Source organism: Dermochelys coriacea, chromosome 12 (assembly GCF_009764565.3).
Source record: "Dermochelys coriacea isolate rDerCor1 chromosome 12, rDerCor1.pri.v4, whole genome shotgun sequence".
NCBI classification, from domain to species: domain Eukaryota; kingdom Metazoa; phylum Chordata; order Testudines; family Dermochelyidae; genus Dermochelys; species Dermochelys coriacea.
In genome coordinates this window covers 24753662-24776889 of record NC_050079.1, presented here as the reverse complement: position 1 = coordinate 24776889, position 23228 = coordinate 24753662, and the positions used below count along the sequence as shown (strand labels likewise).

The following is a 23228-nucleotide window of genomic DNA, read 5'->3' as shown; positions in this document are numbered from 1 at the left end:
AAGCCGAGGTCACAGAGCCGTCTACCATTTTGTAAGATTATGGCTGTCCCAGTTTGGGAACTGGAGAAGACATGATGCGGTTGACTGCATGTCCTGAATACAAGCGGTGCCCTGGCAGTGTGTGGGCTTGATTATTGTTATATCTCCTGCAAGCAGCTGTGGTGTGGAACACGGTCTGCACCGATAGTGACTGCTGCTAGTGAGTGTGTGCTACTCAACAGTGCCTCTGTAGGAATAATACTTCCAGATTCTGACATTTAGGTGGTTCATCTTCTGTTCCCCCTACTGCCTGGAATGGTTTAGTCTTTTACAACTATAACAGAATCCCAAGGATATGGAAGATTATTTAGGATAGGTCAAGACATGTCTATTGAAAGTGGGATATAAAATTAAGACATGGGAAATTTATTCTGGATACTAGAAAAACTAGCAGAGATGGAATGGTTGTCTTTGGCAAATACTAGAAACACCACCCCTTGGTACTAGCAAGTGTGTTGCCAGGATCAATCCAGGATCTTCAGGGTAATGGGTTAGATGACCTATGGATCATAGACCTTTTATTTCTCTGATTTCCACATATCTTTGATGCTGGTAGAGGGATGGGAAATTTAATTAACTGTTGCGATAGGGCCAGCATTTATGTTATTTTAGTGCCACAAAAGGAGCTCTTGGTGCAAAAAATACCAAGAAGTGTCTCTCAATGGAGTGGTGGATTTATTGAAAGAAAAATGCTAAAGATGGTAATGCTAATATTCCTCACCAAATTACAGCTATTTTCAAATAGATCAAATTTGGGGGCCATCCCAGTTGACAGTATTTTTGTGTCTGACGTGAGTGTGTGTGTGTTTGTGTTTGATTTTTGAGGTATGCTCAGTGCTGGTGAACTCTGCTCCCATGGAACGTAGAGAGTTTTGCTGTTGGCTTCCAAAGGAGCAGAGCTTCTGCAAACTCCTCACAGTGTTGTAAGTTGACGTATTCTTAGAGTTTTACATTTGGTTTGCACATCCTTTGTACATGAATTCATGCTAACTACTTGCTGTCAGTGGAGTTGCCAGAAATAAAATGCTGCTTGAACCAAGAAATATTTCTTACTAATGATCCATAGGATGGATAATGCCCAAAAATGAAGCGGGGAGAAAAGTATTGGTCAGCTTGGTGCACTGGTATTTGGGTGGAGATTGCCATATATAAGTTAGATTTAATAAATAGCCAAATCTAACTTTATTGTTTAAAAAACACAGGGAATGAGGCAAGGCCCACCATTAAAATACGTGGATAATGTATTGTAGGAGGTCAAAATAGCTGCATAGTCAGGACCTTTGGCACTGAAGAATTTTGAATGAGTCCTACCCTTTTAGGGTAAGAGAGCTCCTTTCTGTTGGGAAGTTAATTGGATAGCTTGTCAGCTGTGCTGAATGTTACTTGTTACTTGATATAATGAGGATAACTGCTAAATAAAATGTGTGGGAATAATTACACTTCAAAATTATATAGAATGGTGAGAGTTGGTTCTGATTAAAATTAACGTGGGGGAAACAAAACACATTTAAGCTCTTATCAGTGGGTGATGGTAATAACAGGGAGACCATGTTAGATATTCAGGGATGACAGAATTTTCCTGGAACAATCAATAAAATAAGATCCCCAAAATTAGATGCAGCCATTCAGTCCACTAACAAGACTGAAATTCTCTAGTGAGATTAGTTCTCTAGTAGCAAAATTCCTCAAGAACATCTACAAAGTGAATGATTAACAGGGAGGTCTCTGGATTGGGTGAATATGAAACTTCAGAGAAAATGCAATTTATAGTTGAAAACAAATCACCCTTTTTCTTTCAGCTTCATATCCATCATCACAGCCCAAGCAATAAAGTAGTTGCAGGTGCATGTAAATTTCCACAAATAAAGTTCAGGGGTTAAAACACTGTAATGTAAACTATATGCTTGGTACCAGCTGAATGGCTCCTAGAGTCTGTAGATATTGTAGTTGTTGAAGGGTTGATGGATATGCTAGGCGAGAGATTTGTGAAATGGTAAAAATGAAAGACAAAACTACACCAAAATCTAGAGGTTTTTTTGCACATATCTTGATGAATTTGAAAGTAGGCCTGTTGTTGCATGAAGTATTGTTAAGGTGTATAAATAGTTAGACTAAAAATAGATCGAATAAAATGGGGGCATGTTTCTGAACCCATTTGTCAAGCAAAGGTGTCTTTCCTTTCAAAAATGTGGTTTATGCTTTCAGGGCAAACAATAATTATGTTGCTGAAGTTACAGCCCTACATTTTTTAGTTTCTGTGTGAGAAGAGATAAAATGAAACCACAAAAAAAGTTTGTACAAGAAAGTAAACCAAAGATTGTAAATTTCTCACATCTCTAAGCTGTAGCCTTTCCATAAGTCCAGGATCAAGTGCTGCCAGAATCTTACTTCATGGGTAGTCCCATTAGACTTACTTGGGGTGAGTAAGGGTATTGGAATCCATCCCAAAGATAAAAAGGAGAAAATTGAAGGAAGTGGGAATGCAGAGTTATACAGCATTGTTAGATTATCTCTGATAAGATTTTGTAAGCATCTGACATTGCCTGCTCTTTCCAAAAGAAGATAAACATATAGGCTATCCTCAAAGGACAGCGTTGCATAACAACGTCCCTGGGAGATTACTAAAGCAGAAACCAGGTCTGTTAAGGATGGTCACTTTTCTTAGGATCCTCGAGAAGACATAATGGGGCAGTACCATTACATTTTGGATTATTTCGGGCCATCCAGAACATTAGAAACTGCATTTACGACAGTGGTCATATTATCAGCCATCTACCTTAGTATACTATATAATATTTATTTTTGTTTTTTAGGATGGGATAGAAAAAAGTCAATTAATATATTCAGAATAGAATTACCCAAATTGGAATTTAGGCAAGACACAGGCTGAGCAATCATAATCATGTGAAAAGTGCCAAAATCTATAATGACTACAAATATTCATGATCTCATTTTTGCATCTCTCTTGAAATACTGCACCTCCAGAAGCACCACATGTCTTAACATTAGTGATACTGCTAGTATGCCATTTTCCTTGGTGATGCTTCCAGGAATCATGTTTGCATGCAACAGATTGCATAGGAGATTTTAGTTTCTAATGTTGTATTAAAGGTAAACTATTTGATATATGCTTTCCCAAGCAGTAAAAGAGAGGGTTTCAGATATACAAAGTAAGGGAGAGTTAAGACAGGATAAGTTATAGCTTGCAGCAAGTTTTCATATAGTTATAAAAGTTGTATCAATGATGTGTTTTAACCAGCATATCCCTGTTGGCCCATCTTTTGTCAAACAATTCAGTTGTCAATCTAATACAGGATGTAAGTCATTCCATTTCTCTTTTGGCAACCGTATTGCTATCTTGGGTATTTATTTTTTCAGACCTAGTTCTGAATCATAGAATCATAGAATCATAGAATATCAGGGTTGGAAGAGACCCCAGAAGGTCATCTAGTCCAACCCCCTGCTCAAAGCAGGACCAAGTCCCAGTTAAATCATCCCAGCCAGGGCTTTGTCAAGCCTGACCTTAAAAACCTCTAAGGAAGGAGATTCTACCACCTCCCTAGGTAACGCATTCCAGTGTTTCACCACCCTCTTAGTGAAAAAGTTTTTCCTAATATCCAATCTAAACCTCCCCCATTGCAACTTGAGACCATTACTCCTCGTTCTGTCATCTGCTACCATTGAGAACAGTCTAGAGCCATCCTCTTTGAAACCCCCTTTCAGGTAGTTGAAAGCAGCTATCAAATCCCCCCTCATTCTTCTCTTCTGCAGACTAAACAATCCCAGCTCCCTCAGCCTCTCCTCATAAGTCATGTGCTCTAGACCCCTAATCATTTTCGTTGCCCTTCGTTGTACTCTTTCCAATTTATCCACATCCTTCCTGTAGTGTGGGGCCCAAAACTGGACACAGTACTCCAGATGAGGCCTCACCAGTGTCGAATAGAGGGGAACGATCACGTCCCTCGATCTGCTCGCTATGCCCCTACTTATACATCCCAAAATGCCATTGGCCTTCTTGGCAACAAGGGCACACTGCTGACTCATATCCAGCTTCTCGTCCACTGTCACCCCTAGGTCCTTTTCCGCAGAACTGCTGCCGAGCCATTCGGTCCCTAGTCTGTAGCGGTGCATTGGATTCTTCCATCCTAAGTGCAGGACCCTGCACTTATCCTTATTGAACCTCATTAGATTTCTTTTGGCCCAATCCTCCAATTTGTCTAGGTCCTTCTGTATCCTATCCCTCCCCTCCAGCGTATCTACCACTCCTCCCAGTTTAGTATCATCCGCAAATTTGCTGAGAGTGCAATCCACACCATCCTCCAGATCATTTATGAAGATATTGAACAAAACGGGCCCCAGGACCGACCCCTGGGGCACTCCACTTGACACCGGCTGCCAACTAGACATGGAGCCATTGATCACTACCCGTTGAGCCCGACAATCTAGCCAGCTTTCTACCCACCTTATAGTGCATTCATCCAGCCCATACTTCCTTAACTTGCTGACAAGAATGCTGAACTTGCTGAAACATATTTACTGGCTGTAGTTAAAAGGATTCTACACAGTATCTGTCTTAATTATAATAAATTAGGACATTTCCCTAACATAATACTCATGGGCTATTGAGGGTGTATCATGGGCACAACTCTTGCTTCAATTTGCCATTACAGCACAAGCCTTTCAATGTAAGACATTAAGTGCTGGAGGGAATGCCTTCACGTGAGCCACAAGATGTTGAGGAAAACCACAGGTAGTGGCACATGAGTTTCTCAGTACAATTATACTGTTGACCTACCCATTACAGATACAGGGGTTTTAGCATGCCTTTTAAAGCAACTGTCACACAAAAAAGAGAGGGGAGTTCAACCGTGATAGGTGCTGGAGATTGTACTGGCTGTCCCAGGGCAGAATGTCTCTGGGGGTTGGTGCCCTTCTCCTCTGCCCTGGCCTGACAGCTGATGCACAAGGGTGCTGAGCCATGGCGTGTCCACCTTGGAAAGCTTAGCGCTATCTCTGTGTGCACTGAGCCAAAGCTTGGGATTGGAGCTGTATGATAAGCCTGGAAGGGTGTGAGCATATGTCTTTCTTATTACTCTGGTCAAATGCCAGCCACAATCTGAGCCTAGTAATTTGTTCTACTTTCGCAGATGTGAAGAGTAAACATAGTTAACATAAAATAGACCATTTGTTTATGGAGGGAGTGTTTTCTAGTGGTGAGAGATAGGATCCTGGATTCGATTCCCAGCTCTTCTAATGAATCACTGCATGAGCTTGGGCAAGTCAGATAACCTCTGTGCTTATCGTACCCATTTGCAAAATAGGGAAAATACTTACCTACCTTGCTGAAGTGATACAAGTACTTGTAATACTTGCAAAGTACTTTGAGATCCTTGGAAGAAAGGATATAATAATATCTGTTATAATAAATACATAATAAAGATATACTTAGGGAGGTTGTGGATCTCTGTGGTAGCAGGTAGTTAAGAACAGGTTAGACAATCACCTGTCAAGAATGGTCTAGATAATAATTAGTCCTGCCTCAGTGCCTGGGACTGGACTAGGTGACCTTTCAAGGTCCCTTCCAGTACTACATTTCTATGATTTGATGATATAAATGCAAATTGTTAGTAGTATTAGCAATGTCATATGTGTAATGAAATCCTAAAATTAACATCATTAGGGACAAACATCTGAATAATTTTAATTATATACAGATGTGATGGGGTGTATAAACCCCACACTAGAGCTGAAAGGATGCTAAGGGGCAGTTCTGGCCCAAGTGACTCTGCCCCCCTGAACCTGTAGAGCATGCTCCAGCTGGAGGAAAGGAGCCAAACAACTGAGATGAGGGTAGTTGGGGGAACAGAGCAGATCTACCCTGAGAGCTCCTGACCAAAGCTGCCATAGAAACATTCCCCTGGGGAGGAAGCTGAGCTGAAGGTTCAGTTACCTTTCTCTCCCCTTTACTATCTCATGTTGGACTTTGTGACCTAGGAGGGGGGCAGATGGGTAGGATGTGGCCTAGGAAGGCAGGCTTGAGTTTCACCCTAGTGCCAGACATTGTTTGCCTTTCATAGGGCCCTGGGTAGGAGCCTGGTGGAGTGGGAGGGCCTGGTTTTCTCACCAAACAACTTTCCCATATAGGGAAATAAATCTCACTTCCTCCCCTCCCAGGAGTAAAGAGAAGTTAGACACATTGAAAGTCGCAGGGAAGGGATGAACCACCTACAGAAGTCAGGAGATAGACTGAGGGTTCTTCCTTGTCATAAGGACACAGAGCCTTCTACAATTTGTTGGACACTGCTAAAGGGGGATTGACCTAAACTGGTGACCCAAATGGAGGGTCAAGGTTTCCACCCATCAAAAGGTCGGCCATCTCAGTGTTGGAGGAGCTGCTGACAGGAGGCATGAGAGATTGAGAGGGTGAAATTGAGGGCCCAAAGACCTAACTGCTAAGTGACGCCACCGGGAAGCCTGGCATCATATCATAACAGATCACAATAAAAGAAAATGGAAGTTTAAAAAATCCTTATGGTACACACACAGAAAATATATTCAGTTCAGATGGCACTAAAATTAGTGATGCTATAATATAGTCTAGAAGCCTTCATCTTAAAAGTATAAAACATTTTTGAATAAAGAAGGCTAAAGTTCCCAGGAAAGAAAATTTGTGAAGTTATTCAGAAAAAGTTATTTTCTGCATCAGCTCTTGAGTGTAAAGCTATCTGACAGACTAAAAGCATTCAAAGTAGCTCATACCTAATTCCATCTGCCAGTAACAGCTTCTTCATTATAAAGAAAAGGAGAGAAGAAAACACAAAGGAAGCTTAATGTAATAAACCTATATATTTGCCACCTCGTTTTCTGTCTCATATAATTGCAGTTATCAGTCTCCATTTATAATCCAATAATTCTCTTAGCAAATGTTTGTGTAACTGTGTTTGCCTGATAGTGACGGCTACAGATTCTGATCGAAGACCTGAAGCTATACATTTTGGTCTAATTTTTGCCGGGTGTTTTTGAAACCCCATTTTTGTAAATGGATTTTACACCTACATTTTCCAAGAGCTGCACAGGATTTAACCAGGCGCACTTTCATGGGAACTGTGTGTTTAGAAGGGACTGGTTCTAGGAAGTGGTTTGAAAATTTAGGGTACATGTGATTGCTCAAATAGATGTTTTTAGGTGTCTTTCGTGGCAATCTGTCTATGGGCCTGTCCAAAATTCTCTGATATTGCTAACTGTGTTTCATACTTTGTACTTATGACTCACAAAAAAGAAGAACTGTAAGTGTAATAACCTTTTACAGCACAGTTATCTTTAGCAATATGTAAATTAGAATAATAGAACTAATCTAGGTTAATTTATTTTGACTTTCTTGTATAGAAAGAAAGTTTTCTTGTATAGTAATGATTAGAATGAAAATGTTGCACGATTTATTTAAGTAAGAAATCTATAGAGAGACATTCTTAGGTTCAACACCAATCTGGCACTGCTCAGGAGGATTTGTGACCCCTGACATAAGAAAGAACAGCTTTATGCCAGATGCACATGGACCCAAGGGGCTATTCCAGAAGCTGGGGATTGGCATGATGCAGGGATGGCCTGACCACACCCTTTATTCCCCAGCAACTGGGAGCAAGGATGGCATAGGAACTGCCATAGTGGCTTTTATGCCATGAGTAATTGCCCCAGGAAAGAGGATTACACAAGTGGCTTGATAAGCTTGCTTTATTATGCATTAGAGGATTAGGGTCAGAGACCAAAGCAAATTTAGAAAAAATGCAATTTTCGGTAGGAAAAACATGCCCATGATAACTCTCTTTTCTGAAAGATTTGTTTTCAAGATTTGAAACCCTTATAGAAAAATAATTAGATCTCATCAACACTGTGATCTTCCATTGCTTCCTTAGGGGGAGCTCCACTAACTAAGTAAATGTCAGTTGTAAAGGCAGATAAATTTACTGGAGGACTGGATTAAGACTAAGACCTTGACTGTTGCATTTCACAACTTCTGATAACATTACTACAACTGCACAAAGTTAAACCTCTGGGCTCAGAATTCCAAAAACGTGTATGTACATACACATGTATTATTTGTCAGCAACTGAAGTAAATGCATGTGTAGATGGCCAGTTAGATATCTAACGGCAGTTTGCATGCACAGTCATTGGAATTATGGACACAGCTCCACATGTACTTCAGATGCAACAATCATCAAAAAGCCAAGCCTAAACAAGAATGAATCCATAGATATGTAACATTTTTGAAGTATATTTTTTAGTGCGAGAGCCACAGTGGTAATGGGTGAAGAACTGCACTCTTGAGGTGGGGCTAGCATTACACTCATAGAAGACAGGAAGGAATCCCGGGGGAAGCATCACAGCCCTAACATAGCACTTCTGGAGCTTTGCCAACACCAAACTTCTGCTCCCCCACTCCCAAGCACCCACTAATAGAGGATGAAGAGCAGACCACTCCTCTGACCTTACGGTGCAGACCAGAGGCCAAAACATCTCTCTCATTCCTTTCCATGTATGGTCCATATAAAATGCTACCACCAACATACAATGTAGGGATTCACACTATCACCCTGGCACTATTGGGGAAAGATCACATACACTTGAGAATGGTCACTAATCGACTTCTCCCATGCCAGTCATCGATGTTTGAGCCACAAACACCGAATGTCCTAAACGCTCCTACAACAATCTCTCTGTACCTTTTCTATTCTGGAGGGCAGATGCATTGTGCAATGCATTGCAATTCCAATTCATAGCAGAGAAGAAGGTATGTTTCTTACACTTCCCAATTAGTGGTAATAACATAACATACCTGATTTGCAGACAAATGGGAGTGGGGATTTTCAAAAGTACTGATGTGACTGATTTAGGAGCACAAATCCCACTGATATTTTGAAAATCTCACTCACAACCAGATAATTAGGACGTGTCTAGATGAACACTTCATTCTTGGGAATCTGGAGTGTAAATCTACCCCCCTGTAATCTGCCACACACTCAGTGTCCATATAGACCCTTTTGCTGGGCACTAAAAGTTCCTTAGTGCTCTTTAATCTACTCCACTTTCAAACAGAAGTAGATTAAAGCACAGTAGGGAACTTTTAGTGCACAGCAACAGGGTCCATATGGACACTGAGTGCCTGGCAGGCTAGTGTGGGGTAGATTTACACCCCAGCTTGCAAAGAATGAAGAGTTGATCTAGACAAGCCTTTAGTTTCTAACATGTAAATTCTTTGCTGTCAGTAGCCACAAACACCGAATGTCCTAAACGCTCCTACAACAATCTCTCTGTACCTTTTCTATTCTGGAGGGCAGATGCATTGTGCAATGCATTGCAATTCCAATTCATAGCAGAGAAGAAGGTATGTTTCTTACACTTCCCAATTAGTGGTAATAACATAACATACCTGATTTGCAGACAAATGGGAGTGGGGATTTTCAAAAGTACTGATGTGACTGATTTAGGAGCACAAATCCCACTGATATTTTGAAAATCTCACTCACAACCAGATAATTAGGACGTGTCTAGATGAACACTTCATTCTTGGGAATCTGGAGTGTAAATCTACCCCCCTGTAATCTGCCACACACTCAGTGTCCATATAGATCCTTTTGCTGGGCACTAAAAGTTCCTTAGTGCTCTTTAATCTACTCCACTTTCAAACAGAAGTAGATTAAAGCACAGTAGGGAACTTTTAGTGCACAGCAACAGGGTCCATATGGACACTGAGTGCCTGGCAGGCTAGTGTGGGGTAGATTTACACCCCAGCTTGCAAAGAATGAAGAGTTGATCTAGACAAGCCTTTAGTTTCTAACATGTAAATTCTTTGCTGTCAGTAGCTGCAATTTTGTGTTTTCAGTTGATTGTAGGTACACAATTAGGCCTTGACCCTGCAATTGGATCTGCTAACACAGATCCCTTTACTCATGTGGTCCTGTTAGTGGTTCAGCGGGGTCCCTACTAACTGATCTGTTTGCAGCATTGACGCCTGACAGTCAACTTTAAAAATCCGGACCAAATATTTTCAACAGGAGACAATGTTCACTGGCTGTGTGGCGACATTTCAGTATGCTCAAGTTAAAGTCACAGGAATGTGGAAAGAAAAAGATATTTACTGCTTCTGAATACTTGTTTTTTTAATTTCTCCTGCAAATTTCAAACAGCCTTGTTTTCTCACATGAAATTTAGATCCCACACATTTTGCACCCTCAGCCAGCCTATTATGCCAGTGCCCCTTCTCCCCTTTCTTTTCAGTCTTGGTTGATGAAACACAACATATTTTTCGTGGGCGTTTTAAGTCAGCAGCTGTGTAAAGTACACAACAGGACAGTGTGAAAGGCAGCTCTTAATAAATGATTCTACTGGAAGCTATTTCTAAGCCCATCCAGCTTTTAACCAACAAAACCCTTTTTTAAGCTGTACATTAAAGGGCCCTAGTAGTGCACTAGGCCAGCTCACTGTCCTGCCTCTCCAAATCCTTTCCTTCCTTGTATGGGTGTGGGAAAAAGGGCTGTTCTAATGCCACTATTATAATAAGCAGCAAAGAGTCCTGGGGCACCTTATAGACTAACAGATGTATTGGAGCATAAGCTTTCGTGGGTGAACGCCTACTTCATCGGATGCATGGGGTTAGAGTTAGGGTTATTATAATAAACAATGTGTCTTCTCTTCCTCTGCCGCTACTTTTCCTTCTCTGCTCTCCTGCGCCATCGTGAATGAAGATGGCACAGCAAGAGAGGAGCACCTGTCCCATCATGCTTTGTGAGAGCGTTCCCATTTCCACCCACTAACTGCTCAGGGTTATTGTAGACATTTCAGCTGGTATCTTAAAATATTTTCTTTCTGTATCCAGAAACACAGATGTCATGCTCCTTAGTGAGCTACCATAGCTGAGCCCCAAAGAGAAAAGAATGCTATGCGGAGAGCCGTGGGCTGAGGATAGCATTTCACTCTGGACCCAAAGACTCCTCAAAATGAGATCCTCATCCTCTGGGCTCAAAGCTGAGGGACTAGATTATGTTCGTTTCCAGTCTCTCTTGCCCAGCAGGAACTCTACTCCTGTTCCCGCCATCAGTTGTCTAAGAAAATCCATCAACCTCTCTAATCCTCTCCTGACCCCCCACACTATGGAGCCTGCATCCTCCTCCTCCTCCTGCTGCTGCACGCTTTAATTCATGTGCCACTGCTTCTCTCTACTGTGTGTTGAAGAGGCTGGCCAGAGGGGAGATAAGGTTTATAGGTGGCAGGAGGCCTGTCATGCAGAGTGATGTTCTTCTAGCACTTATATGGGGAAATGGAGGGACATGGTGGTGGAAAGGGTCTCTTTCATCTGCTGGGAGAGAGGAAGAGGAGTGCGAAGATGTGGGGAAGGGAACTGGGGGGAAAGACAGGAAGAAACTGTTTTCTAAGATCCCAGCCCTCCCCTTATAATTCTAAGGATGCGTAAACAATTCCATTGGTTCTTAAGGGTTAACAAACCCCTTTGGCTGTTGGTTGAACACAGGTGCTTTGTTTTATGGCTTAGTAGCTCTAAATGTGACAGGTGTATAATCATGTACTCTATCAATACTCTGCAATAGTGTTAGAAGAGCACGGCAAAGCTCAGATGTAAGTGGTCGGTGACATTTTCTATTGGCCCCAATAAATCTGTTTGCTTAAGAAAAAATAGTTTGAAAATGAAGACATGCATGGCTGATACTGAAGCAGAACTTGTTTGTGCCTAATACATTGGAGAGTTTCTTCAAAAATAGTTAGTTCATCCTTGTGAAAATATTACCCAAGCCATGTTGCCAAGGTCACTATCTGCTTAGGTTATCCGGTGCACTGGGACACATTTCTAAATCAGTGAGCTCCTCGGAAAGGTTTATTTGAATGTCTGGACTTCAGCTTTGCTGTTATACACCAGTACAGTAAATGTTTCTTATTATTCTTAATACAAATAGAGAGAGAAATATCCTTGCTCGTTTGGGTCAGCAGCATACAAATGAATTACTACCATGTACCACAAGGAGAGCAAATAATTAAGCTACAAAGAAAAAGCTGTCCCAGTGTTGAGCTACTTCCTTCATGCTGCAGAACAGAAGGCAGACATGTCATATTTGTCTGTGGTCTCAGAGCACAAGGTGGTTGTTTGCTAGTGTAACCCACACCAGGAGAGTGTACACCTTTGTCTATCTTAAAAGGCCTTGTCCACATAAGAGGCTTATGTGCTTGCCATTTCTTCAAGTTAAGTTTTTTAGCTCAAATGGTACATGCTTTTAGTCCTGTTTTCAAATCCTACTGTTGGTCCAAGTGAGGTTGGGCTATGCTAGCACAGCTAGCATAGATCAGCCTTCCTAGAGGTAACATGCCTGAGTATCATATGGGCCTGACTAGCAAACAGCTGCCAGACTAGCTTGGGGGCATGCATACTATCTGTTCTACAGGCATAGTAACTGCTGCTGGCAAGTATACCCTTGGAGGTATTAAGTCTGCTTGTGGCCTAGACCCTCCCCATCTAGTGTCCCATTACTGGTTGTTGAATATATTTGCTATGAGCAGTCACGATCTGTTACATGCCATTGTAGGAATCTCATCATACCGTCCCCTTCATAAACATAACTAAACCTTAATAGGAAAGCATAAAATTAGTATAGTAGAATTCTCTTAATTGGTTTCAGAGTAGCAACCGTGTTAGTCTGTATTCGCAAAAAGAAAAGGAATACTTGTGGCACCTTAGAGACTAACAAATTTATTTGAGCATAAGCTTTCGTGAGCTACAGCTTGCTGCTCATGAAAGCTTATGCTCAAATAAATTTGTTAGACTCTAAGGTGCCACAAGTACTCCTTTTCTTTTCCTTTAATTGGGATATCACAGTGGATCCATTATCTTGCTTGAACGGAAAGTAATTTAATCCTTAGAACTATGTATGTGTCACAGTTGCATGTAGTACAAAGAATTCAGGCATGGTGGTGAAGTCTAAAAAGACAAAATATTGTACTGGTTAAAATATATAATGAAATGTAGTGATTTTTTTCATTAATAGTCTTTATATGGCAGCTTCTTTATCAAAAGATCAGAGCTAATCATTTCATACCTCTTTTAACACCAAGTAAAATACCACTTAACTTCTTGGAACTAGCCAAATATGTCTCCATTAGGTAGAATATTTGCCTGTCTTCATTAAGCAGCAGTTATTGCTATTCAGTATCATGAATCTAATTAGCTTTTCTATAAAAAAATCTTAATAAAATAGCCGTTCCAATTAAGAGCATCCTGATTAAGTGGCAAATAGTGTACTCCCAATATTTTTGACGACTCTCAGGAAATTCCTCTGATGCAACATCTGCAAAAAAATTTTAGAAATACAGGAAAACCATGAAAGATTACTGAATTTTTCATATGTAAACCACACATTATACTTTAATTAAAAACAACTCCCAGCAATCTACAATACTTTCAGCATTGCTAGTAGGGGAAACTACACCACAAGATTAAACCTGACTGACAGGAGATTTATAGTAAGAGAATATTTAGGTGTCCAAATGCATAATTTTTTATCTATTTAGATTTATAAACATGTATATTGGTGCCCACTCCATGCTCTTGACCACCACCCTATATATATGCAAAATACAATATAAAGGACTGTACATTCCACCTTGAAACATTCAACTATCCACCATCTAATAAGAGGGTAATAAAAATAAGTCCAGTCTGTCTGATTTGTGCAGACAATACCATGATACAGTATTTTATATAGTAATTGAATGTGGAAATTAGATCCACAGATGCAAGAGAATTTTGACACATACATTGGCATGCCTAAAATATACTATCAGGGCTGATAGTATATTCCATAATTCTGAGCTGCAGAAAGACTAAAATATACATGAGCTCTCAACAGCTCACTCTCTGACCTTCACAATGAAAAATTCAGATTTTGTACCTTCTAAATTGTATTTTTTTATTTCAAACATGGTTTGATAGGGGAGTTAAACAGTTGATACTGGGCAGAAAACCAACCTCGTATGGTGAATTTAAAATTATTTCAATCTCCTGCAGTATTCTCTGGTTGCTTATTACCAAAATCCACATTATCTGCCAGTAATACAAAGGGTGAATGTGATTAACTACCCACTCCCTTGGAACAAGTGGTATCTTGATTCATCTAATTTAGAACATCTAAAGCTGCCAACTACTTACCATCTGCTGAGGGTACCTGCTGGAGTCTGAGATGCCATGTTAGCTATAGACTGGTCCAGAGATCTTAGATAAAAATCTCTCCCTGCATTTTGAGAACATATTTACTGGTTTCAGTGTGCCCAACTAAGAACTATGCAATATAAATTACTGCAAAGACTGTAACTATACTGCTCTCCAAATCAAATCTATAAAACCGCTTATATAACCAGTCACAATCTCTGTAGTGAAGGACAGGAACATACAATGTGTATTGTGTGTATTTGTTTATTTCAGTGTTGGATATATTCAGTTCCCTTCCTGGGGAACTTTCCATTCTGCAGATTGATCTGTGAGAGAGACCCTCTGAGGGACCCACTTACTTTTCTAGCACCCCAATTTCCTCCTCCTTGATTCCCAAACTATTGTGTATCACTAGTGTTCCATGGAATACAGTTTGAGAGTCACTGGCATACGAGATAGAACATCTGCACCTGCAAAGAAATGCAAGTGTTTCCCCCTAAGTCTTCGTGATTTAATATTTTGTTCTCAGTGGTAAAGTGTCCACCTGACAATAACAGCCATCCCAATTGCCATGCAGTACTACTAGAAAAAACAAGTGTGCCATGGAGCTCTAGAAGTGGTTCATTTGAGTCATGGATGAGACATACTTAAAGGGACAGTGTGATAGTTTAGACATTTGCCATCCTGTACCTAGTATGTGGATAAAGAGAGGACTTAAGTTATCCGGTCTGGCAACCTAGCATCTTTCATGGGCACTGCATTAACATTAAAACATAATTTACTGTTGTCTGTTTTAAATCTGATTCCGTGTCTCCCTCCCCCGCAAAATGGTTTTAATAGGTTAAAACTCTGTTAGCGTTAGAATAACAAATGAAAGCTAAACCCAAATTCTAATGCCTTTTGCCATGCTCTATGGAGGAAAGGAAAAATGATATCACTTTTAAATGGGAAATGTAGCATGAGAAACTATATAAAAATAACATTAAGGCTCAGATTGAAACCAACAAAGACAAAGAAACTCTGAGTTATGATTACCATTGCATTCTTAATTTAGCCCGATTGTACCAAGTTACTGTAGATACCCAGTGACATGCTCCAAAGCCCACTGAACCCAATGAGAGTTTTCCCATTGACTTGGATTGGGTGCCAGGGTCTTATCTGTGTAAAGAATACAGACTTAACTTTAGATTTTGTTGCCAGTTGATTTATTATGTCAAGAGACATAAGAATTTTTCATTTTGTAATCTGAAACCTTGCAAAACTTGGAAGGTTTGGGGTTCTAACGTGTAAACAAAACTAGTACAGATTCATGAATGTTTAGGAGCCAGGAGTCTGTTCCCAAACTCTGGGCCTGTGTATGACAGTGCAGCATGTTGAGAAAGAAACCAAAATACTCTGGAAATCCTACTGAGAATGTAGAATATTTTCAAAAGCGCCTAAGTTATTTAGGAGCACAAGTCATTGGCACTTGTGCTATTATTCCCTGTGGCCCTTTAAAAAAAAACTCCATCTGGGAAGCATCCATTTCAGGGTTTTGTACCCTCAAATAAAATATAAATAATTGGTATTGTCTGTGTGAAGAATACATATTTTATTTGTTTCAAATCTGTCTACTATTTTGTGTTTTGGGGCAGAAATTACCTTTTTGGTCTTATTCTTCTGCTCTTTTGACTTGTGCAGCCTTAAGGAAAATAGGCATAGGGATTTGTGCATGGTTCAGTAGGGACAGGCATTTGGGCATGGTTCAGTAAGACTTTATGTACAGCAAAGTAACAAACTTCGCTCAGTTTTTGTAGCTTCCAGAACTCCTTAAAAATCTGCTCTTTTTAAACTATACTGTGGCTGTTCAGAATACTTCCATAATGCAAAGGGTCAGGTTAAGAGCTAAGCTTTTGGGGTTTTGACTGCCCTGGGTGGTAATGTCCTGTATTCTCAGAGCCAATGCAGAATGGGCGGAGCATGTGCTAGATTTTGTATCATGCCCCAGGAAAATGCTTCAACCCGGACCCAGAGGGACAATCTCTAAGCATGAGAGAATACTTTAGTCTCTTGGCCTTCTCATCTAAGACTGTCAGCAAAGATGCAAACTGTAGCAATACTTCAGTCCAGTAGGAATGGGACTGATACCAGCCATTCACAGGCTATTAAACAAGCATTGGATGGATATTATTTTCAGTCATTACTACAGTCACTGCTAGAGGTGGGTCTGAACAAAAGGTACTATAAACGAATATGAACATCTCTCATATTTGGAGAATATCAGAATTGGATGCTGATTCAAATTTCACCACCTCTCTATATCATGGGGCAAATGAAAACCCTGGATCCAGTCGCCCATTAACTTTGCAAAGTTCAAACTTTGGGTCCCTCTCTGGCCACTTACTGATCTGTGGTGGATGGAATCAGTGCTGTGGAAGTGGAAGTCTTTATTGTCTGTTACCAATACCTTGAGGCAGCCACTTCCCTTGGTTAGGATGTAAGCTATGTTTTCAGTTATGCTGAGATAAAAGAGAAACTGGGTAATAAATGTAAGTGGAAAGATGCTGCTTGACTTTGAAACAAACTCGACTTTGACTTAGCGTTATCCCAGCATTTTGGAAGGAGAGTCTTGTGGTTAAGGCACTGGACTGGAACTCTGGAGATCTGAATTCCATTCACAGTTCTGACCAAACTTTCCAGCATGACCTTGGGCAAGTTACTTAATTTCTCTAAGCCTCAGTTCTCCAACTCTAAAATGAGGATAAAAACTTCCTTTCTCCCTCCCTTTGCTTGTCTATTTAGAATTAAAGCTCTTCAAAGGGGGCCCAATCAAGATCTAGGCTCTATTGTAGTACAAACAAAAAAATAATTATTAGGCTCAAACCAAAACCAAAAAAAGTAACAGCCCATCAGAGATTTTCATTCTCCTTTGCTCTGTCTCCGTCTTTTCCTCTCAGCAAAACAAAGAGTAAAACGTCCAGAAATTATCATTTTGGAACAACAAATAAACCTGGAATCCAGATCACACTTCACTGGGTGAGTTGATGATATTAATTGAGTTTTGCTTTTAAGTAAGCATCCAGGGGATTCCAAAGCTAGTCGTCAGCAGGGGGCTGTCATTGCAAGCACTGGAGCAAAACTATACAAAGAAAGGGAACAGGAGAAAAACAGAAATTTTCTAATGGTGCATTCATGTTAGAAACATGGACATAGTAGGGGCACAAGTCATCACTCTCTGACTCCGGTTCTTTGCCTCCGTCATTCCATTGATTTCAATGGAGTTATGCTGGAATAAAATTGGAGTAAAGCATCAGACCTTTTATTTCAACGTGAGTGGTTGTGCTAGGTGGCCTGAACTACTTCAGTTCGCCATTCCAGAGTGCACACAGCTCCATTTCTCAGTTTCTTAGTTTAACAAAGCACAGTGTTTGACAGACTGTTACAAAATATTTCTCTTTTTCACAGAGTGCTGTCTGTTTGCTTGTAACAAATTCATCATTTTGATAACAGGCTGTAAAATGATTCCTTAAATAGAAACATTTATCCTTATTCTATCAGTAAAAATGTCTGGCTAGGAGATTTGGAACTAGTCAAATGATTCATATTACAGGTAAATTTTATCATTTTCAGAGTGAGGAAGAAAGTAATTTCCATTTCTTTTTAAAGCGCAGTGAGACAATTTGCCATGAGGCAGCTCTGTAGGGTAAATTGTGATGTGTCACACTGCACACTTAGTTTTGGAAGAGGAAGGAGGGGAGAGTTTAAATGCTTGGCTGAAGGCAGAAGTTCTGTTCTCTCACATTTTTGTTCTCTTGCACTGTCAGTGGTACATCTGACACCTTTTTTCAATCAATCTGCAATATCTCTCTTACACCATTTTTATTGCTTACATAATACATTAGACACATTAATCACTGTCTGAATGCACACATCTCCCTTCTGCCTCTGCAAAGCCTTTGTAAAATGAGTACCTTTAGATTTGCGCATGTGTGTGTGTCGGGAGGGGGGAAATGAAAGCTGATATCTGTATATTTCTTTGCAGTAGGACATGAAACCATCAATACTGAGTCAAGCTTATACTTAGGTTTGTTTTTCTGTTCTTTTAAAGCGGTGGTTTTCATTTCTGAAAGTTGCATGCATGCCGGGACTCTATTTTTGTTTCAAAATTTTCCACTTTAGGAGCAGTGGGGGAACCAGACATTGCTAAATGAAAATTCTCAATATCCTGTTTTTACCTTCACAACAGTCTTTCCTCTGACTCCTGCTGTCTGAAATTGCACTGTTCCCATACCTATTGCCCGTCAATAACTATTCTCATGTCTGCTGGATATATGTGCTGACCATGCTGATTTTTATTTAAAATGGTCCATATGGACTGTGCATAAAGGCAGTTGCTTTGCTTATAGGCCTTAAGTTAAAGTGACACTGTCAAAGGCAGTCAGGCTCAAACTGTGACCTGCCTTTAAAAAACAAACAAAATAAATGTCTGCAAAATCCATGTAATTCTCCATGCTTATTCACCCTTCTGCCTCCCTCCCAACCCCCCCCCCCCCGCAAAGAAATCCTTTAGGGCTCTTTTTCTAAAGGAAAAAAATCAATTCCAACAAAAGAGCGCCCATGAAAAGTGGTATAATACACCAAAGTGATGGTTTAAACTGAAGTAGTGGAGAGGAGAGTTATTTGGGGGCATGATATTAAGGAAATGATATTAATTGAAATGATATTAAGGACCTTGGTTTCCAACTTCCTTATCCAAACATTTCTTCTCTATCATATTTTTATGCGATTTAATGGTCAATAGCTTAGCTGTTCTTTGCTCATACCCGTCACATATACTTGTAGCCATTTGATATGAATTAGAAAAATATAAAATCACACTAAAATACAATATAATTTTAGAAAAACTTAATGTTTTCTTTTGATTAGGCTGATGCAAAGTTTTAGAAGCAAAAGACCAAACGGTTTTAAACTCACCTGCGTACAACTTTTATTACTAATTCAAAACTTGCTCAGGTTTCTCTGAAAGGTTCATAGCTTAGGGTGAATTGTTAAGTGTACCTGGAGGTGATTTATGACTTCAGGTGGAAACTAGATGCCTTTGCATAGTTGTGACATGAAATGAGGTACATTTGATACTGTCAGCTACTTTTGTTTGGGATTTGGGGTTCACTCAATGCTCAAAGCAAAACTCAGTGAAGCTGAAACATAAAAGTTTGCTCAAACCCCTGTAAACCAAAACCATTGAATGTTGCACAGTTCTATTTCTGGAGCATCCTTTTTGTACTATTACGAATAATGCCCATGTACAAAATGCCAGGTATTATAGTCTTCTGACATTATTTCCACAAAGAGAAATAGCTGCATCCTACTATTGTTGTATCACTTAGCCTAGCTGCTCAGATCGCTTACTTTCTACAGTGAAGAAGTGGCATTTTATTATTCTGTTTCATCAATATCATGTTACCTTGCACATACAGGGGAAAATTATCTTTCAGAAATGGATCTCATCTAATGTGATCATAGTTGTTTATATGCATTCATCATTGGTGTTCACTCTACAGTGGCAGTGTCTAACCCATTTAGATTTTGCTCAGTTATTTCATCAATGTGGCATGCAATAAATTTAGATATCTTTATTCTCCCCCCCCCCACTTAAATGTGTCTCAATATACTAGCAGGTTTTTGGTTCTCAAGACATTAAAACCCCCCACAAAACTGAATATCACTGCAGAATCTTTTATTCTCATAAATGCCTATTATTGTGTGGTTTAGAGGGTAGAGAGAACTCTTTTTGAATACTATATGTGTAGATGTTTAATAAATAACTATGGATTTAAGCTCTCTTGAAGCACCTGGTTCTAATGAGTTCTTCCTTTTTGTGTATATATTCTTGTTTTCTTGTGACTTTGGTGCCTTTAATTCATTATATGTAAAGAACAATTCTTTCAAGTATAACTTGTTTATATGCGGAGGTAAATAATATAGAATCCATATTCTGGAGATTGCAGTATTTATGATCGGGTGCAAGGAAGGTTATATTGTATTTATGATTGGTTGCAAGGAAGATTATACTGTATTTCTGATTCATACTTTTGGCACTTAAGATTCAGTACATGAAGCATTTATTATTTTTCAGTAAGTTGCTTCTGAGCCCCTTGAAAGCTGGTCCAATTTAATATTATATGATAGGAGACTTTCATGAAAATTATCTCCATAATCTCTCCTCATTAGTGAGGGGAGGGGCAGGAGAAAGAGCCCAACAATTGGTCTATCTGTAGAAATATTTTATGTTTGTTTTTTAACTACAATTTAGTTCCTTTATAAAAGTTCATTAATGACTGTGATTGAAAATGCAGTGTTGTTGTAGCCATGTCGGTTCCAGAATATTAAAAGAGAGAAAGTGGGTGAGGTAATAACTTTTATTGGACCAACTTCTATTGGTGAGAGAGAGAAAGACATTTTTGAGCTTACACAGAGCTCTGATTAAATTTCCCAGACCAAAAGAAGAGCTTGAAAGATTGTCTCTCTCACCAACAGAAGTTGGTCCAATGAAAGATATTACCTCACCCACGATGTCTCTCTTGACTGAAAAGTTATTTAGGCCAATTTGATTATATTTGTTCTGCCAATGGTATAATCTACTGAAAAAAAGATGGTCCTTTTTAACAGTGCTGAGGGATTTGTGATTTAACTGAGCTCTGCTTTAAATGAGGGACTCAACATGTGTTAAATTCATAGCAGATTCTTTCACAATGTGGATTTCAGTATTAGCAGTCAAGGTCTTATCATAGAAATTAAAGATGAGAAAGGACCTTTTAGGTAGTTTAATCTCCCCTTCCTTCTGCTTACATACAGGATTGTTATCTACAGGGAAAACTCCAATGCTTTTTCTGTCTTGTTTTAAACTCCTCAAGCGATGAGTTTTCCAGAATGTCCCTTGGGATACCAAACCACATTTGCAAGGGCTCAATGACAGGGATAAGGCTGGGTTTTTCAAAGGAATTAGGTACCTGAATCCCATTATATTTGGGCACCTAACTCTCCTTTTAAAATCCAGGCCTATACCTTGATATTTATCCTGAATTTTCCTTTGCCTAATTTCATCCCTTTCCTTTTAATTACACCTCTTTTACCACCCTTAACAATTTCTCTCCGTCATTTTCTTCACTCCTTTCAAATGCCTGTAATTAATAATCCTACCTTCCCTTAGTTGACATTTGACCAGGCTATAAATGTTTAGTTGCTTTAAACATCCCTTATTCATTTCTGTTGCTCTTCTCTGAATTCTCACCGATGTCACTAGCATGCTTCAAGCTATATGCACCATCCTGGATTTAGTCTCTTCAGTACCATGTATAAGAAACTATGTTGTCTCTCTAGTTTGCGATATGAATATGCTTTTGGATGTTAGGTACAACACACATGTAATACCATAATTAAAATATCAGCCTCCTCCTCTGAGTGTTGCCCAAAGTTATAAAAGCCCAGGAAAACTGCTTTCTCAGGAAGTGTAGAAATCCAGGTCTCCTTTCTACTAAATTCTTATGTTTCCCTTTTGCCTTTTCCCCCCTGCTGCTATCGATGGTATTGTCTATAAGGCAGGCTTCAGTTACAAGCGCTGGAAAGAGAAGGATTAAACCAATCAGAAGCAGGGAGTATAGGATACAAAACATACATTTAGAAGACAGTAAATCTCCAGAAGTGCCTAATAAAAGAAGGGTGATTGACACAGTCAGCCTTCACCCACCCAAGTGAATGGAAATTCCTTGTTATCTCAGACACACGCTGAAGCATTTCTAGCACCTTTTATAAAGCACTTGTGGTAGTGGTGGTGGTTGATGCTGACCATTAAAGTAAATCTTTATGAAATTTAATGTGCTGTGATACCTGCCATTTTCCTTCATGGAAAATGGTCATTTCCCCATCAAACAAAAAATGCCTCACTAACAGATCTTTCTGTCTCCATTGTCTATGATCACATTTGCTCTTGACTATTGTCCCTCGTCCTTTTTTCTCATTATTAAATTGACTTATCGTACAAGTATATCCGATTCCAATGTATATTTGTATTGTGTATTCTCTATCCCTTTCAATAAAAAATCTTCCATTTTTCTAAGCTGAATCTTCTCCATTTTCTTCTTTCCTTATTTCGAACCCCTCTAGGTCCCTTTTCACTTTTCCTACCTGCCCTTACTGATGATCATAACATCCTTAACTTTCATATTGACTGATTTCTAAGCTGACCGAGGAGAGATAAATATCACTCCAGAAGGGTCCAGTCAGATACATGAATTTTCATGACCCCTTTTATATTTTATAAGATTGACAGGGGGTTGGCTTAGCAAAGAGGCAATGGGACTCAATTCCCAAAACTAAGTAGGAGTATTTGCTCTTCAAACGGCTATAAAGCTAAAGAATATGTCAATAAAAAGGAATAAAATCAATGGACCATACTCTTCAGAATAGGAATTAACTCTTTCTTTTATGACTAACTAAAAGGAGGTAGGCAATCAGGATGCTCAAACACAATATTGTATTATTGTCTTTTCACTGCCAGTCAGAGTACTTGTAAGGATGTGATGGAATATTTTAATGTATCATGTACTGTCAAACTGAATTATGTATCATGCTCTCGCGCTGCATTTTAAATGTAAGGTATTGGAGGGGATGGAAAATCATTAATAAATGTAAATGATACATACTGTACTTAGCATGTAAAAAATTATATGGGTAAAATATAGAGACGCTGAATACCCAGATCAGAGGGAATTTAGGGGCCACATTTATGCTCTTCCTTCAAAAAAAATCCTAACCTATACAGTGGTCTCAAGAGATGGGTACAGACAGGATACAGCTTTTGTCTTTTTATAAAAATAGACTATCATTAATACCATCCATGACAAAACTCATCGTCATCAGATGTCCAGCCAGGTAGAAGGAGAAGCCGTTGTTCTTTCTGTAAACAGCTCCTACGGTTAGGGGGGACAGACGACATTCATGAC

At 39.5% G+C, this 23228-nt stretch overlaps 1 protein-coding gene and 1 long non-coding RNA gene across 4 annotated transcripts in view; one reads left to right on the top strand and one right to left on the bottom strand.

Moving 5' to 3' along the window:
* CHST8 (carbohydrate sulfotransferase 8) overlaps positions 1 to 23228 on the bottom strand; it is a 205222-nt gene that overhangs the window by 109652 nt on the left and 72342 nt on the right. The gene's annotated exons all lie outside the window — the stretch shown is intronic.
* The window catches only part of LOC122456241, a 237955-nt gene that overhangs the window by 142399 nt on the left and 72328 nt on the right, over positions 1 to 23228 (top strand). Inside the window, exon 3 of the long non-coding RNA XR_006275010.1 lies at positions 17184 to 17262. This is a non-coding gene — a long non-coding RNA (uncharacterized LOC122456241). The remainder of the gene's footprint in view (positions 1 to 17183; positions 17263 to 23228) is intronic.